General features: G+C 33.5%; 1 long non-coding RNA gene across 1 annotated transcript; it reads left to right on the top strand.

Annotated features, from left to right (window-relative positions):
* The first annotated feature begins 177 nt into the window (after positions 1-177).
* LOC107853460 lies at positions 178-17,262 on the top strand. The gene is made up of 3 exons (XR_001669767.2): positions 178-365; positions 6,393-6,561; positions 17,245-17,262. It is a non-coding gene; the product is annotated as an uncharacterized LOC107853460 (long non-coding RNA).
* The last annotated feature ends 1,374 nt before the right edge of the window (positions 17,263-18,636 follow it).

Genomic DNA, 18,636 nt, shown 5'->3' with positions numbered 1-18,636 from the left:
TTAGGTAATTTTTTCTAAAAAGATAGGTGCTGGGCTGCTCCTGTTATCCGCCTAAAATTCTAATGTGGCCCATACTCCACCCATATCAATTGGCCCAAGTCCAATTATTCATAATTCAGTTCACAATAGGTTTAGGGTATTATTGTATTATTAGGTCCTTTTTCACAATCACGAATTCACGTCTCTCACTCTTAGTCTCTCTCAGTCACTACTCGCTACTCACATCTCCGATCTTACTCTCTTTACATCTCTCAGTCATGAAAAATTGTTCTTACTAACAAGATCGAACTTGTGCCAAAAATTCGACTTAGAGTCTATTCGCTACTCACATCTCCAATCGAAAATTGAAGGTCAAAAAATTTCAGGTAACCTTTTTTCTCCGTCTCATTTGTATGTTCAATTTCTGTTGTTGTTGATAGTATTCAACTTCATCTTCACTTTATTGTATTAATGGCTTAGCAGTAGCCATTAATGATGTTGAAATAGCTCAACAAAACCATATTCTAACACCCCCATTATTGTATTATTAGAAAGTTCAGTTCTTGTTTTACTTAAAGATTTAAATCTTTTCTTGTTTTTGGGTAGTGGAGTATTGGAGAACTAGAGGAAAGAAATGATTTTGTTGCTGCTTCACTGACCCCCCCCCCCCCCCAACTTCGGACCTTTTCTTGGTTTTGGCTAGAGAGGTGTGAGAGAAGTAGAGAAAAGAATTGATCTTGTAGGTGTTTTATACCCATTGTTGCATTATTGGAAAGTTTAGTTCTTTCTTTGCTTAAAGTTTGAATCTTTTCTTGTTTTTGGGTAATGGGGTGTGAGAGAAGAATAGAGAAAGAATTTTGTTTGAGTTTTATTGCCCCCCTAAGCAGCAGGCAGTGAGCACTAAGCAGTAAGAACTTAGCCTGGCAGTCCGAAGTAGCTTGCTTACTAGCTTTGGACTTTAAATTATTTATGTTCAATGTCAACGGTTAATCCGATAACCGAACCGATAACTATGAAAAATCAATAAACCGATAATCGATTAACCGATATCTTAACGGTTCTTTAATGGTTTAACATATATACAAACCAATATTGAATAAGTAAAACCAATAATTTTTAAAACCGAACCGAACCGACCGATATGCAGCCCTACCATCAGTTGCCATGTGTGAAAACTTAATTTACTTAGCTAAAAAGGTAAAATACCTAAAATGCTCTTGTGAGGAATACCAAATTTTGAGATCCTCCCTTATATATAGTACTAGTTGTATTAGGCCCATACCCAAAATAAATTTTAAATTTTAGATTTGTAATTTTTTTTATCTTGTTGCTAATTTTTTTTTAATTTTATTTTTGTGACGTTATATTCGTTGTCAAGATAGTTCGATAATACCTCAATATTTCTAATATTAACAAATAATTTTTTAAGAAAAAAGTTAAAAGTATAATATTTTTCTTAGAGTTTATTTTAGATTTTCTTTTTAGTTTCAAACAAATACATGCACCAACACTATTTTCTTTTTTATTTTAATGGTAGTTTTGGAGATTAAAGTCTTTAATGATCCAAATCGAGTTTTACTTTATGTTGGATTAACTTTGTCATTTTTTTTCTTAATTCAACTTATATTGACTAACCTATTTTTGATTAGTTTTTTTTTTTTCAATTACCCTTATATTAGTTAACCCATTAAGTACAATAAATAAATAAATTCTGACATTCAAAGTAATATAATAGATTTTTAATACTGAAAATTATTATGTGATAACATTAATAAAGTTAACTTATAAATAAAGATAAAATTTAATTTAAATAATTGAAAGAATTGATTCAACAAAATACTTTTGTAGTTGTTCCTTCATATAAACCAGACGAAGAAATTGAAAAGTTACTAACTTTTTTTTAACTTTAATAGTTTTTTTCCCCAAAAACACATATTATGACTTTACATTGATATTTCTTAAACATGTATGAAGCTTTAATATTTCATGTTGAATTAATTATTTTTTCCTAAATTATAGAAAATATTGATTATCACATTTTTAATTAAAAATTATATTATCAAAAAATGTGAAAAAGAATTAGTCTGCTTTTTCATTATTTAGTATCATTAATATTTGGAAAGTTAGATTGTATTTTGTTTTAAAATTAACTTTTCAAACATTTTTAATTATACGAAAAATATGATTTTTGATTTAATAATTAAGCATGTACTAAGTTAGAAAGGGGATGTCAAGATACTTTATTTACTAGTCCATGATAAATTTGTCAGGAAAAATGATAATCTGAAATAAAATTAATAAAAATTTCTAGAAAATAGAAAGACAATAAACTTTTAGGTCAATTTTGAATTTGATTGTATAAATAATTTTTTATGGTGTCACTATCATTTTTCTATGACTCATCACTTTTATAACATTTAATAGGCCCATATAATTGTTCAAATTTATCAAAATGGATGAGAATTTATTGAATAATTAAAACTTAAATTAGGAATAAAATTGACAAAAAGGTTTCATATGAGGACTACCAAAATCTCACATTCTCTCTTATATATAATAGCAATAAGTACATTTTTAGTCCTTTACATCTCAAATGTCTTTATATTTTTCTTCTTTTATTGTTGCTCTTTTTTATTTATTCTTGATTTTTATCTTTTTTTTTTTTAAATTTTATTTCGATTTTCTCAATCTTTGTTTTCTTTTATTTTTTTCTTTTTTTATATTTTTAGTCTTTTTTTTCTCAAACATTATTTATTTTTTATTTCTCTCTTTTTTTTCTTTTCTTTTTAAAAGTTGTCTCATTCTTTATTTTGTTTTTTTTCCTCATTCTTTCTTTTTTTTTTCTAGCTTTCACAAATTTGATTTTATTTTTTCTTTTCATTTTTTTAACCTTTTTTTTTACCTTTTCTTAATCTTTATTTTTTATTCTCTTGTTTTTCTCAATATTTATTCTGTTTCGTCTTTTTTTTTTCTCAACTTCTATTATTTTTTGCTAATTAATAGAAAGTTGGACAATCTGCAAAGATGATCTTTTTCTTTGATATCGTGGTAAACTTAAGGGTGTGAGTTGTTGTTTGCAAGTTCTTTGGGATACGTCTTGCCTCTAAGACAATAGTTATAGAACATCTCATACATCAAGACACAATATGGTATTGTCATGTCTTGCTCGTAGGGCATAATATTGGTTGAAAATTCTTAAGCTAAGTCTTGCCTTTAAGATAAGAGTTATAAAATATCTCAAAAATTAAGACATAATGAAGTAGTGTTAACTCTTTTTCACAAGGAGTAACTTTTTTTTTTTGGGAGATCCTTGGGCTAAGTCTTGCCTTAACTTATAGAACGTCTCATAAATCAAGATACAATCTAGTAGTATAAACTCTTACCCATGGGGAGTTACTTGTTGTTTCAAAGTCCTTGAATTAAATCTTGTTTCTAAGGCATGAATATAGAACATTTCATAAATCAAAACACAATGTAGTAGTGTCAACTCTTACCCATGGGGCGTAACCTGTTGTTTGATAGTTTTTGGGATAAATCTTGCCTCTAAAACAAGAGTTATAAAACATCTCATAAATCTAGACACAATGTAGTAGTGTCAACTCTTGCCCATGAGGCGTAATTTGTTGTTTGAAAGTCATTGTTCTACGTTTTGCCTCTAAGGCAAGTGTTATAGAGCATCTCATAAACCAAATCACAAATTGGTAGTGTTAACTTTTTCCTATGGGGTGTAAATTATAATGGGTGTAAATATTATCTAAAATTCCTTGGGATAAGTCTTGCCTTCAAGGTAAGAGATGTAGAACATCTCATAAATCAAGACACAATATAGTAGTGTCAATTCTTGCACGTGGGGCATAACTAGTTTCTTTGGCGGGTTAAGTTTTGCCTTTAAGATAAAAGTTATACGACATCTCATAAGACAAGACATAATCTAGTAGTGTCAGCTCTTGCTCATGGGCATAACTTGTTGTTTGAAAGTCTTTGGACTAAGTCTTGCCTCTAAGGCAAGAGTTATAGAATGTCTCATAAATCTAGACACAATGTGATAGTGTCAACTCTTGCCTATGAGACCTAACTTGTTGTTTGAAAATCCTTGTATTAAGTTTTGCCTCTAAGACTGGAGTTATAGAACATCTCATAAATTAAGATACAATGTGATAGTGTCAACTCTTATTCATGAGGCGTAACTTCTTGTTTGAAAGGAATTGAAGAAAATGAAAGATATAAAAAGAGAAGGCAAAAAACAAAAGAAAAAGAATGGTTGAGGAAAAAGGAAAAAATAAATTAAAAACAAAAATAAAAAAAATAAAAGTTGATAACATAAAAAAAAATTTAAAAATGAAAAGAGAAAAAAGGAAAGATAAAAGTTGAGAGGAGAAAGGGAAAAAGGATAAAATAGGAAAATAAAGATTGAGAAAAAAAAGGAAAAAAAAAAAGACAAAACAAAAAATAGAGGTTAAGACTTAGAAAAAAAAATCAATGAAGAACTATAAAAAAAAAGGAAAAAAAAAATAGAAGCTGAAAGACAAATGAACATAGAGAGTTGTTTAAAAATAATTGAGATATAGAGAAGAAAATAAGTATTTGTTCTATATATAAAAATGAAGTAATATTAGTTTTGTAGAACTTTTTCTTATGAGGGACAAAAATACAAAGTCACTCAAAAAGAGGGTCATTTCTGTAGTTTGCCCCATAAAATCATAACTAATCCAACTCGTCTAAATTGAGTTGATTATTGATCGATTTTCTTATGAAATAATTTCAAATATGATGCAATAAAGTGATTAGTTTACCAAAAACATAATCATGTTTTTTTATTTTTACAAAAAGTAGCCAAAAAAAATGTACTAGCCATCAAAAAGAATTAAAAAGAAAATGGCCGGATGTATATGTAGTGTATATGTAATGTATGAATATTATATGAAGTTATGTAAGTATTGTTATTATATAAATGGTGTATAAATATTTAGAGATATTGTATCAATGATGTATAAGTATGTATAGATATTATATAATATGTATAGACGTATATCAATATTGTATAAATAGTTATTTAATTTATGAATATTGCAATGGTATGTATCCAAAACAACACCAAAGAAACAACAAAATGATAGCAGATGAGACATCGATTGGACATTTTTCGGTCAAATTTTGGTACCAAGTTGTCATCAGCAGGGACAACAATCAACGACTAGACAATTTTCTCAAAATTGTAAGATATTACACGAAAATGATAAATAGAGGCAAACTCAAAAACTTAGTCTCCCCTTCTCCCTGCACTTCCATGCTTGTCTTTTTCTCCCCTTTCTCCTCTTTTAGATCTTCAATTCTTTCCTCGCTGCAGGCTGAATGTTCTTTTACAATAGATTCACTCAAGGCAATTTTATCAACTGCTTCACTATATAAAACCCCCAAATCTGTGATTTACACTGAAAGGTACTTTTTCAAACTTTTGCCACCAGTATACCAATTATCAGTTTCAAAATCCTTACTCTTTTCTTTATGAATCATTACATCGCTTGAACCAGTTTTAGATACCAATCTTAAACTCCTTGTAGCAACACAATATTGAGCTTCGTGAGCTTGCTGATGTCTGATTGTGTTTGTGAAAAGTCCATTAGTGTTGTGGTGGTGGAGTTTCATCAAAGCAGTAGATGAGATTGATCCTTCATGATGTTTTCGTCAGAGCTAGTCGGAGATGAAAGATCGTGGTTGCTGGTTAATGGGATTTGATGAGTGAATTTTTTTCAGTGGGTGTGCTGGGAGAAAAACCATAGGTTGTTTAGTCTCAACAAAATAATGAAGAAGAAGAAAATGGGTAGAAGAGGAGAAATGACTTTTTTTTTGATAAATCAAAACATGGCTGTTTTTTTTTAAAAAATTACCTAAATAAACAACATATGTTTCTAAACTTCTTAAAATCCCCCCACTTCTAAAAAATTACTTAAATCCTAACATTTCATATTTTTTGGTAAAGTTGAGATACAAGTTAAAACCTACAATTAAAAGTAAATCCTTTACCAAAAATAACCCACTTCTTCTTCTCTCTGTACGCCGCAATTTCTGGTGCGGTTTCTATCAATTTTCTCCATCTAATTCAAAATTTTTAAGTAAGGTAATTTCCCTTCCTAAAATCAGGTTCTATTTCTTCAAATCCTTTTTTACATTTTTTTTCAAATAAATATATTGCCCATTTCTTTTCAAAGTGAAATTCAGTTGTTTGGTTGAGCAATTTATTCGATTGGTCATTTTTTAGGTTTCATTGTTTGAATTACCATTATGAATAAAGATTTTGTACCTTCTTTTAGTTTTGAGTTTTCTCAATTAGAAAGTATCAAAGAATCTCAAGAAGTTGTAAACTTTATTTCTGAAAGTTTTGATTACGAATTTGTTGACTTTGATGAAAATAGATCAAAGCACAAAAACGATCCCTAAACTATGAAGAAATTGCGGCAAAAGCATATAAGAAGGACAAAAAAAAGTGATTCTAAGAAAAGGGGATCCAATAGTCCGGCAAGTAAAGCTCCCGCCAAGAGAAGAAGAATTGTTAAAGCAAATTTCAGATATGAGCTTCCCAAGGTAATTGCACGTTTAGATCTGTTGAATATTAGGCCGAGATACATATTTTGACTTGTATGATACGTTTAGAAATTCATTGCTTATATGATTTTTTTGTTGCCAATTTATATGTATCTTGTGTTTTTGATGTTTTATTAAATTTAATCTAACAAAATATGCAAGTTCGTAAGTACATAGATACATGTTACGTTGACTTGTATCTGTGAGTTATTGTTAATGCTTTGATTTGTATCTAGTGTTGTTTAAATTTTTATGAAAGTCTTATGAAAAGAGATACATGTTTTTTCTTCTAAGATACATGTTTTTATTTCTAAGATACATGTTGCATTAATTTGTATCTGTGACTTACAGTTAATGCTTTGAAATGTATGTAGTGTTGTTTAAATGTTATTGAAAGTCATATTACACAAGATACATCTTTTTCTTTTAAGATACATATTTTTTTAAGCTTAAAGACACATTTGTGTTATCTTGTATCTAATGTATGACGTTCTTAGAGTTTTTGTATATATTGTAATATCTTAATGTAGATTTGTTGCATCTTAATTAATTTTATCATTTATATTTTTTTGTTTTACGTGATTTGCTGGTATACTGTAGAGTGGTCTGAGTTTATTTTTTTTGGTTACCTATATTATTTCTTGGATAGATTAGGTTGATTTATAGCTCTCTACATTATTTTGAAATATGGTTAATTTATAGTAGCCTAAGGTTTTTGTAAGCATGTATTGTGTCTGTGTATAACTTAATGTGATCATTTAAAATATTGTGGTGCCATTGGATCTTGACTCAATTGTAGTCTCATTGATTATGAATGTGTTATTTTAGATAAGCCTGAGGTTTTCCTAAAGCATGTCTCGTTTGGAATACCATTGTGCCATTGGAGCTTGATGTGATACTATAGTCCCATTGATTATGAAATTTGCTATTTTAGAGAAGCCTGAGCTTTTTAGATTTATTGTCTTCGTGTATAGCTTGACGTGATATTATAGTTTTAGAGCATCCTGATTATTTTTTGACTTTGTGGATAGCTTGATGTGTCATCAGTCATCACTCTGTTATTTTGAAATTTGATTATTTTAGATCATGTTATTCTATAATAATCAAATTTTAAAATCAGGGAGTGATGAGATCATGTTAAGCTATACATAAAGAGAAGACAAATATTTTTAAAAGAACTCATGCTTAGGCTCAAAGATTGGAAAGCCTCCAGAAAAACTCAGGCTGTTCTTAAGTAATCAAACTGAAAATTGAGCGATGATGCTATAGTGTCCGAGAAGGTCACCTTAAGATGTGACTTCTTTATTTTAGTAAAGCTATAAATTACTAGAGCTCTATATCCTTCAACCAATCACCTATAAATCATAAACTAACACCATGATGTTGTTAGTAGATGTTGAAGGAGATAGAGGTTCAGTAATTTATAGCTTGTAAAGGGATATGTGCAACTTTTTCCTTGAAAAATTATAGGATGATTCATCTTGTAAGATAATTGTTATTAATGTTGATCAGTGCTAGTTTAGCCTTGGAGCAGAATGGTTGTGCATGATTTAGTGCACTCTTAATTTATTTTGTATTAGATACATAATAACAAAACATTTATCTATCTATATTAATATGTATCTTGTTCATTATCTGAAGCAATTTTTTATCACTTGCATTAATCACATTTACATAAAGCATTTAATTTGTATCTCTTTCAGTTTTAATCATCACAATTGGCTGATGTTTGCTATATTAAATTTGATTGCAATTTGAACAACATCTAGATGTCATCATGTACTACTTGAGGAAGAAGTACAAGAACAAGAATTTTTCAATCAAGAGATACTATGATGCCCCGAAAAAATTTTCCGTTAAGATCTCGGATGAAAATGTGTTGAATTCTATTCTTTATCGTGATTAATAATTTTTTTGTGTGAAATTTTTGGATATGTGACCCATCATCGCGTAGAGCATCGAATAATATTTCCAACAATATGTGGATCATTCAAAACGGACACTTGAGCGATGAGTTATGATCATTCTGATCTAATCGTGAATAGTGGTGAATAGTAAATGTGCAGGAAAAAAAATAATGAGGCCAGGCGAATTTTAGGGTCAACTTCAAATGATCGTAACTCCTTGTACATAATGATATGGGTGAGATACTATATATCAACAGAAAGCTCTGAAAGTCCTCTTTCCAATGAAATTATTTTCATCCAATTTGTCCATCGGAGCAAAACGTTATGGTCGATCTACTTCATCCTATCAAAACAGTCCACCAAAGGACAGATTTGACATTATTTAATTTTTAAGGGTATTTTGGTCATTCCTACTCCAATCTATTCGGGTAAACCATGGATTTAAGTCCATTAAGAGCATTCAATAGCTCATTTTTCTCCAAAATTTTCTAAGGCTCAAACACCAACCCTACTACTCCAAATTTCATCCTTCTATGTCTCTTGATTGAACTGTAGAAATTTCAAATTGATTTGGGATTCGAGTTGATCATGTTAAGGGCTTCCAGAAGAACCCTTTATTTTCATGAATAAAGTTCCAGAGTCGGAAGTTCATATTTATCTTCCATTTTTAGGTATGTGGGGCTTTGAACAAGATTATCCTCTCGATCTTGTGCCCGGTATTTTTGTTTAATTACATTGACATGAGATTTTACATGTTTTATCATGAATTGGAAATATGGTTTTATATCTTATATTATTGTCCATGAGCTATGGAATTATGTCATCCGATATGTGTATAATGTTGAGATAGAATTATGTCCAAAAAGTATTTGATTATGAGAGTATGATGATTTAATTTGTTAAGCCTTGATTTATACTATCATTCCACTATTTCCTTATTATGAATTTATAATTGATATTGAAAATTCTATATCCCTACTATGGGTTGATTTCAAAAGTACCTTTAAATGAGAGTTAGATGGCAAATTGAAAAATGTTGATATTGAAGTTGCAATGAGTCTTGGTATTTTTCGAATGTTTTTGATGAGTTAAATTATTGAAAATATTATGTATTGAGTCCTCATATCCTTGTCCAAATGTCGAGTCGATTATGGTTCAACGCATTGATACCTTGTTGTTGTTGAGGAAGATTAAAATATTTTGAGCTAAAATGTGTTGAGTTAGGAATCCACAAATTGATAAGATTTGATAAATGAGAAAGAGATTTCATTTGGTCTTTATGATAGACCCTTGTGATGTTGTGGTGGATTTTCTAACGTGTTCTGAGCTTGTCCGGGAGTAGTACTTAGTACCGAGAGGGAAATTTGGTATTTCCCCAAACCTATGTGCCACCGTAGGGTTGTTTGATGATGATATTATTGGCCAAAGAGCTCGATTGTGGTTATTACAGTTTTAAGGTTGTACTCCCTGGCAAAGAGTATGACGCTCCCGCCAATGGAGGTTTCAAATGTTGGTATTCCACGTAGCTCACGTGGGGTTGTCAGTTATAGGAAACTCCCCTATCCATAAGAGTCATGTTTATTGAAATACCGAGTCACTCCAAGTTTTGATGTGGTAAGTCAAGTTGCCTATGATGATCTATAATGATTTATGAGGTTTTTCTCCTACATTTCCTATCTAAGATGTTAAGCCAGGTGTGTCATTATGGTCCGTATGTATGTTTTCACAAAATTTATGATATTATTTATATTTTGCATGCGCCCCCACATACTCAGTACGTATCTTATGCTAACCCACATATTTCTCTATTGGCTACATTCTTACCATGATGTAGGTTCAGGTACTCAGCAGCAGCCACGACAGTGATATTCGAGTACCGTATCTACGTTCCTTCAGTGGTGAGTCCTCATGGTTCGAGGACTAAGTTGCTAGTTTTGGTGCTGTTGTTTTGTGATCTCTTTGGTCTGTTGAGTTAGTTGGGGGTTTGTCCCAATGGCTCGTTGATTTTACTGTATAAAGGCTATGTCAGACTAGTGTATTGTTGGGATGGTTTGTGTATAGACATTCCATATATGTACAGTCTAATAATATTCCGTGCCATGTTCGATGTGATATGATATGTACTTATATATATATCCTTATTGTAGTGTGTATGTTTTTGTGTTGGAACCCAAGGGTAATATTTTGGCTTAAAGGGTTAACTTGAGGCTATGTGTAGCCTTGGGCACCGTGTGACATCTTGGGATGATATTTTAGGGTGTTATAAACTTGGTATCAGAGCCTAAGGTTGTGAAGAGTCCTAGGGAGTCTGACATGTTGCGTTACGTAGAGTCTTGAGCATCGGTATGTAGCGCACCACACCTATGATCAAGAGGCTACGTGGCATTCTAGAAAAAGTCATTTCTTTCTTTCTACAAGAGTCTATCATGATTACAACTATTTTCTTCTGCTATTAATTTGTGCGTTCTTATGACAGAAAATGCCTTCACATCGAGCTCGCGGAAACAACAACCAACCTCAACCCGTTGATCCGTTATATGAGACGTTATCCCATGCTGAATTTTGGGCAACTTTTCAGATGCTAGCCCAGGCATTTACCTCCAATAATCAGGCTAACACTCCATCTCCATAGGAAAATAATTCAGCAGCAATACGAATTCATGACTTTATACGGATGAATCAGCCAGAGTTTCATGGGTCGAGAGCAGGTGAGGACCCGCAGATGTATGTTGATAAAATGAAGAAAATTACACAGATTATGCATATGAGCGAGGAAGAAAGTGTAGAGCTGGCTTCTTATCGGTTGAAGGATATTGCCTATGACTGGGTGCAGATGTGGAATAAGGGTAGAGAGAAAGATACCGCTCCGGTGACTTGACAATTATTCTAAGATGCTTTCTTGGATAGATTCTTTGCTCTTGAGTTACGGGAAGCTAAGATAGAGGAGTTTATGAATCTGAGACAAGGCCCCATGTCGATTTAGGAGTATTGTCTTAATTTTAATCAACTATCGAAGTACGCTCCCAATATGATGGCTGACTCAAGGACTAGTATGAGCAAGTTTATAAATGGGGTGTCGAGTTATATGGTAAAAGAATGTAGATATTCTATGATCAACAAGGAGATTGATCTTCCTAGGTTAATGATTTACACCCAACAGATTGAGTCAGATAAGATAAAGGAAAGAGAAAGAGTAAGAAGGATTAAGAGAGTCAGATCGGAGCAACAGAGGTCTGGTCAGACTAGATTCTCTGGAGGGAGTCGCCCTCAGTTTCAGAGACGTCCATTTATACCTGCAACTTTCTCAACTAGTGCTCCCATATATTGGGGCAGGCAGGAGCTCGGGAATAGGTCGGTACCTTCCAGGTCTCAGGACAGTATAAGCAACTGGCTCATCCTCCTTTGTGTGCTAAGTATGGTAAAGACCATTTTGGGGAGTGTTATATGGGGCAGTGGGGCTATTTTAGTTTTGGCAAGTTGGGCCACATACTTAGAGACTAATCGTATGCTAGACAACGGAGTCGTGATACCCGTCCCTATAGTCAGGCTACCAATGCCCCGCCTCCCACAGTTCGTCCAGTTCCTCCTCAGGGTGCTTTATCTAGTACTGCTGACGGTCAACGCTAGAATCGTTTCTATGCTATACCACCTCTTCAGGAACAGGAGGACTCTCCTGATGTTGTCACTGTTATGCTCCGTGTTTTCTATTTTGATGTCTATGTGTTGATGACCTCGGTTTGAGTTTTTCTTATGTGACACCTCTAGTTGCTGTAAATTTTAAAATGGATCCTAAACTAATTTCTGAGCTTATTTTGGTTTCTACTCCGATAGGAGAGTCTGTCATTGCAAAGAGAGTGTAGAAGAATGTCCCATTACTGTTTTTCATCGGGTTATGTATGCTGATTTGATTAAGCTAGATATGGTTGACTTTGATATCATTTTGGGTATAGATTCTCTTCACTCATGCTATGTGTCTATTGATTGTCATGCCCGTGTGGTCAAGTTTCAGTTTCCTGATGAACCTATCCTAGAATGGTCCAGGAGTTCTGTGATTCCTAAGGGTCATTTCATATCCTATATCAAAGCTAGGAAGTTGATTTCTAAGGGTTGCATCCACTATTTGGTTCGAGTTAAAGACACTAAGTCTGAAACCCCGACCATTCAGTCAATTAATGTTGTTAATGAGTTTCTTGATATCTTTCTGGAAGATCTCCCTAGAGTACCTCTTGATAGAGAGATAGAGTTCGGGATTGACCTTCTTCCCGATACTTAACCTATTTTCATTCCTCTGTATCGCATGGCTCCTGTGGAACTTAAAGAGTTGAAGGAGCAATTGAAAGATCTTTTAGACAAAAGCTTTATCAGACCTAGTGTGTCCCCGTAGGGTACACCTGTCCTGTAGATGGTTCTTTGCAGATGTGTATTGATTACCGGCAGCTTAATAGGGTTACTATCAAGAATAAATATCCGCTTCCTTGAATTGATGATTTAGTTGATCAGTTGCAAGGTGCGAGCTACTTTTCGAAGATAGACCTCAGATCCGGTTATCACTAACTTAAGGTTAGGGAATGTGATATCCCCAAGACAGCCTTCCAAACTCGTTATGGTTATTTTGAATTTTTAGTGATGTCTTTCAGGTTAACTAATGCTCCAGCGGCTTTCATAGATCTTATGAACCGTGTATTCCGGCCATATCTGGATTTATTTATAATAGTATTCCCTGATGATATTCTTATTTACTCCTGAAGTAAGGGTGATCATGCGGATCATCACCGAATCATGTTGGAAACTCTTCGAACTCATCAGTTGTATGCTAAGTTCAGTAAGTGTGTGTTCTGGCTGAACGCTGTATCCTTCTTGGGTCATGTTGTTTCTTTCGAAGGTATTAGAGTTGATCCTCAAAAGATAAAGGCTATAAAGAGTTGGCCTAGACCTATTTGTCCTTCTGATATCAAAGTTTCTTGGGTCTAGCTATTTATTATTGTCGTTTTGTTGAAGGGTTTTCATCTATTGTGTCTCCTATAACCCGTTTGACCCAAAAGAAAGTGAAGTTCCTGTGGTCCGAATCTTGCGAGAAGAGTTTTCAGGAGTTGCGAACTCGACTCACTTCAGCCCCTGTGTTGACTTTGCCTGACAGTGTTGATGGTTTTATGGTGTATTGCGACGCTTCCAGAGTCATTTTGGGTTGTGTATTGATGCAAAAGGGCAAGGTTATAGCTTATGCTTCCAGGCAGCTAAAGCCTTACGAGAAGAATTATCCTACCTATGACCTTGAATTAGTTGTCATGGTTTTTGCTTTGAAAAACTGGAGACATTATTTGTATGGTGTCCATGTCGATGTCTTCACAGACCATAAGAGCTTACAGTATGTATTCACCTAAAAGGAGTTGAATCTTAGGCAGAGACGATGGTTAGAACTGTTGAAAGATTATGGTATGAGCGTGTTATATCATTCGGGAAAGGCCAATGTAGTAGCAGATGCCCTTAGTCGAAAGTTCATGGGTAGCGTAGCACATGTGGAGATTAGTAAGAAGGAGTTGGCCCGTGAGGTACATCGTTTGGCTAGATTGGGGGTTAGGTCGTTTGTGATGCTAAGGGTAGTATAGGAGTGAAAAGCGGTTCCGAATACTCTTTAGTTTCAGAAGTGAAGGAGAAACAAGATAGGGATCCTACCTTGGTCAGGTTAAAAGAGTCAGTTAAAGACCAAAAGGTAGAGGTTTTCTCCCAAGGGGGAGATGGCGTTTTGAGACTCCAATAAAGATTATGTGTTCCTAATGTTGATAACTTGAAGCAGAGAATTATGGCGGAAGCACATGGTATGCAATACTTCATCCATCCTGGTGCTACCAAGATGTACCATGATTTGCGGGAAATCTATTGGTGGAACGGTATGAATAGGAACATAGCAAAATTTGTGATGAAGTGTTCCACGTGTCAATAGGTTAAAATAGAGCATCAAAGGCCCAGTGGAGTGACACAAGAGTTTAGCATTCCTACTTGGAAGTGGGAAGAAGTGAATATGGACTTCATAGTTGGTTTGCCTCCTTCTCGTCGCCATCATGATTCGATTTGGGTTATAGTAGATCGGCTGACAAAATCAGCTCATTTCTTGCCTATGCATTCATCATATACAACTGAAGATTATGCTACAATATATATTCGGGAACTCATCATACGCAGATGTAAGGAGAAAAGACCTTGAGTTTGATGTTGGTGATTTAGTGTACTTAAAAGTTTCACCCATGAAAGAGGTGAAGAGATTTGGGAAGAAAGGGAAACTAAGTCCCCGTTACATTGGTCCCTATAAGATTGTGGATCGCATTGGAAAGGTAGCGTATAAGGTTGAATTGCCCACGGAGTTATCTAACGTCCATTCGATTTTCCATGTTTCTATGCTTAAGAAGTCTATTGGTGATTCTCTTGTGATTGATCCTTCCGGAAGCTTGGGTATTCAAGATAGTCTTTCATATGAAGAGATTCCGGTTGAGGTTTTTGACTTTCAAGTTCGTAGGCTAAGAAACAAGGAAGTTCCTTTAGTTAAAGTGCTTTGGCGAAATCAATCCGTGGAGAGTGCTACTTGGGAAGCCGAAATGGATATGCATGCCAAATATCCCCACCTCTTTCCTACGAATCCCAAGCATGTTAAAGGTATCATTCTCTTTTGATTTAATCTTTATTGCTATGTTTATCTTGGCTTGTGTGTTTTCTACGATATCCAAAAAAATCTAGAATGGAGTATATGCTTGGGCAAGATAATTTTTATCTATATACCCATTTTCATAGTATTCTTGACCTACCTATCAACATTCGAGGACGAATGTTTCCAAGGGGGAGATGATGTGATGCCCCGGAAAAATTTTCCGTTAAGATCTCAGACGAAAATGTGTTAAATTCTGTCTTTTATCATGATTAATAATTTTTTTGTGTTGAATTTCCCGATATGCAACCCATCATCGTGTAGAGCATCGAATAAACTTTCCAACTATATCTGGATCATCTAAAATGGACACTCGAACGATGAGTTATGATCATTTCGATCTAATCGTGAATAGTGGTGAACAGTAAATGTGCAGGAAAAAAATTACTGAGGCCAGACGAATTTTAGGGTCAACTTTAAACGATCATAAATCCTTGTACATAATGATCTGGGTGAGCTACTATATATCAAGAGAAAGCTCTGAAAGTCCTCTTTCCAATGAAATTGATTTCATCTAATTTGTCCATCGGAGCAAAACATTATGGTCGATCTACTTCATCCTATCAAAACAGTCCACCAAAGGACAGATTTGATATTATTTGATTTTTAAGGGTATTTTGGTCATTCCCACTCCAATCCATTCGGGTAAACCATGGATTTAAGTCCATTAAGAGCATTCAATAGCTCATTTTATTCTCCAAAATTTCCTAAGGCTCAAACCCCAACCCTACTACTCCAAATTTCATTCTTCTATGTCTCTAAATTAAACCGTAGATATTTTAAATTGATTTGGGATTCGAGTTGATCATGTTAAGGGCTTCGAGAAACACCCTTTATTTTCATGAATAAAGTTCCGAAGTTGGAAGTTCATATTCATCTTCCATTTTTAGGTATGTGGGGCTTTGAACAAGATTATCTTTTCGATCTTGTGCCTGGTATTTTTGTTGAATTATATTGACATGAAATTTTACATGTTTTACCATGAATTGGAAATATGATTTTATATCTTATATTATTGTCCATGAGCTATGGGATTATGTCATCCGATATGTGTATGATGTTGAGATGGAATTATGTCCAAAAAGTATTTGATTATGAGAGTATGATAATTTAATTTGTTAAACCTTAATTTATACTATCATTCCACTATTTCCTTATTATGAATTTATAATTGAAATTTGAAATTCTATATCCCTACTATGGGTTGATGTCTCAAGTACCTCTAAATGAGAGTTGGATGACAAATTGAGAAATGTTGATATTGAAGTTGCAATGAGTCTTGGTATTTTTCGGATGGTTCTGATGAGTTAAATTGTTGAAAATATTATGTATTGAGTCTTCATATCCTTGTCCAAATGTCGAGTCGGTTATGGTTCAATGCATTGATACCTTTTTGATGTTGAGGAAGATTAAAATGTTTTAAGCTAAAATGTGTTGAGTTAGGAATTCACAAATTGATATGATTTGATAAATGAGAAAGAGATTTGATTTGGTATTTATGATATACCCTTGTGGTGTTGTGGTGGATTTCCTAATGCATTCTGAGCTTGTCGGGGAGTAGTACTTAGCATCAAGAGGGAAATTTGGTATTTCCCCAAACCTATGTTGCACCGTAGGGTTGTTTGAAGATGATATTATTAGCCAGAGAGCCCAATTGTGATTATTGCAATTTTAAGGTCGTACTCCCTGTCAAAGAGTATGATGCTCTCGCCAACGGGGGTTTCAAACATTGGTATTCCACGTAGCTCACGTGGGGTTGTCGGTTATAGGAAACTTCCTTATCCATAAGAGTCATGTTTATTGAAATACCGAGTCACTCCGAGTTTTGATATGGTAAGTTAAGTTGCCTATGATGATCTATAATGATTTATGAGGTTTTTCTCCTACATTTCCTGTCTAAGATGTTTTGAGTTGCATGATTCAATGTCACTCAAGCCAGGTGTGTCATTATGGTCCGTATGTATGTTTTTACAAAATTTATGATATTATTTATATTTTGCATGCGCCCCCACATACTCAGTACGTATCTTGTTCTAACCCACATATTTCTCTATGGGCTACATTCTTACCATGATGTAGGTTCAGGTACTCAGCCGCTGTCGCGACAGTGATATCCGAGTGCCGCATCTACGTTCCTTCAGTGGTGAGTCCTCATGGTTCGAGGACCAAGTTGCTAGTTTTGGTACTGTTATTTTATGATCCCTTTGGTCTGTTAAGTCAGTTGGGGGTTTGTCCCAATGGCTCGTTGATTTTACTGTATAGAGGCTATGTCAGACTAGTGTATTGTTGAGTTGGTTTGTGTATAGACATTCCATATATGTACAGTCTAACGATATTCCGTGTCATGTGTGATGTGATATGATATGTACTTATATATATCCTTAGCGTAGCGCGTATGTTGTTGTGTTGGAACCCAAGGGTAATGTTTTGGCTTAAAGGGTTAGCTTGAGGCTACGTGTAGCCTTGGGCACCGTGTGGCATCTCGGGATGATATTTTGGTGCCTTACAGATACACTACCGCAGATTGCTTTTTCAAAGTGCACTATATGCCGAGTATTTGAGCGAGGGATTAGACATTCCATCTTCAAAAATTGATGCTCAATACCATCGTCTGAGATATGATAGTCTTTTGTGCAAGTACGAATCTGGAAAAGCGAAGAATGGATACTTTAGTGAGAATGATGATCCACCAAGGCCAAAGATCAAGTTCACCCTAAAAGAAACAGACCGTGTTTTGAGTATTGAGTAGTTGTTTATTTGTTGACTAGTTGGCTATTAAAAACGTTGTTGATAATATAAACTTTGTTGATTTTTGATGTTGATTTTTGATGATGATACTAGTGTTTAGATAAACATACATTAAGTTTCTTTAATGATTAATTACTTTTATTTGCATTAACATTCTAATGAAATTCTAAAGCATGTAAAGATATATTTATGTTTTCGTTAGATGTTTTTGGTTACACTATTTATAGGCATTGTGTTTGAAACATATTTTACAGTATTTTACAATTTTATGTGTCTAAATTAAAGAAAGATATATTACAATATATGGGTATTAATCCATGTTGTCTCTAAGGTGCCAAATTATAACAGAACTTAATAGAACTAACTCTTAAAACTATTGACCCATTACATTTTATGGGTGATACAAATTATTTAAACTTGTATCTATTAATTAATACGAGATACATCTTACCGTATTGTATCTATCTGTTATAAGGAAACATGTTTTACTATATAATCATAGTAACCAACAAATTAATACATTTTTATGTATCTATAATCCCTTTTTGTTAATAGGATTACATGTATGACTCTATCCTGTATAACAAATTAAAGCAGAACTTATAGTACTATATCTTAATAATATTGACAAATTATATTTTACAATCGATACATATTTTGTAAATTTGTATCTATAAATTTAACGGAGATATATCCTATAAGAATATATCTATTTTTAATCAT

This window comes from Capsicum annuum, chromosome 6, assembly GCF_002878395.1.
Source record: "Capsicum annuum cultivar UCD-10X-F1 chromosome 6, UCD10Xv1.1, whole genome shotgun sequence".
In the NCBI taxonomy this organism is placed as follows: Eukaryota; Viridiplantae; Streptophyta; class Magnoliopsida; order Solanales; family Solanaceae; genus Capsicum; species Capsicum annuum.
This window is presented reverse-complemented; position numbering and strand designations above follow the sequence as displayed.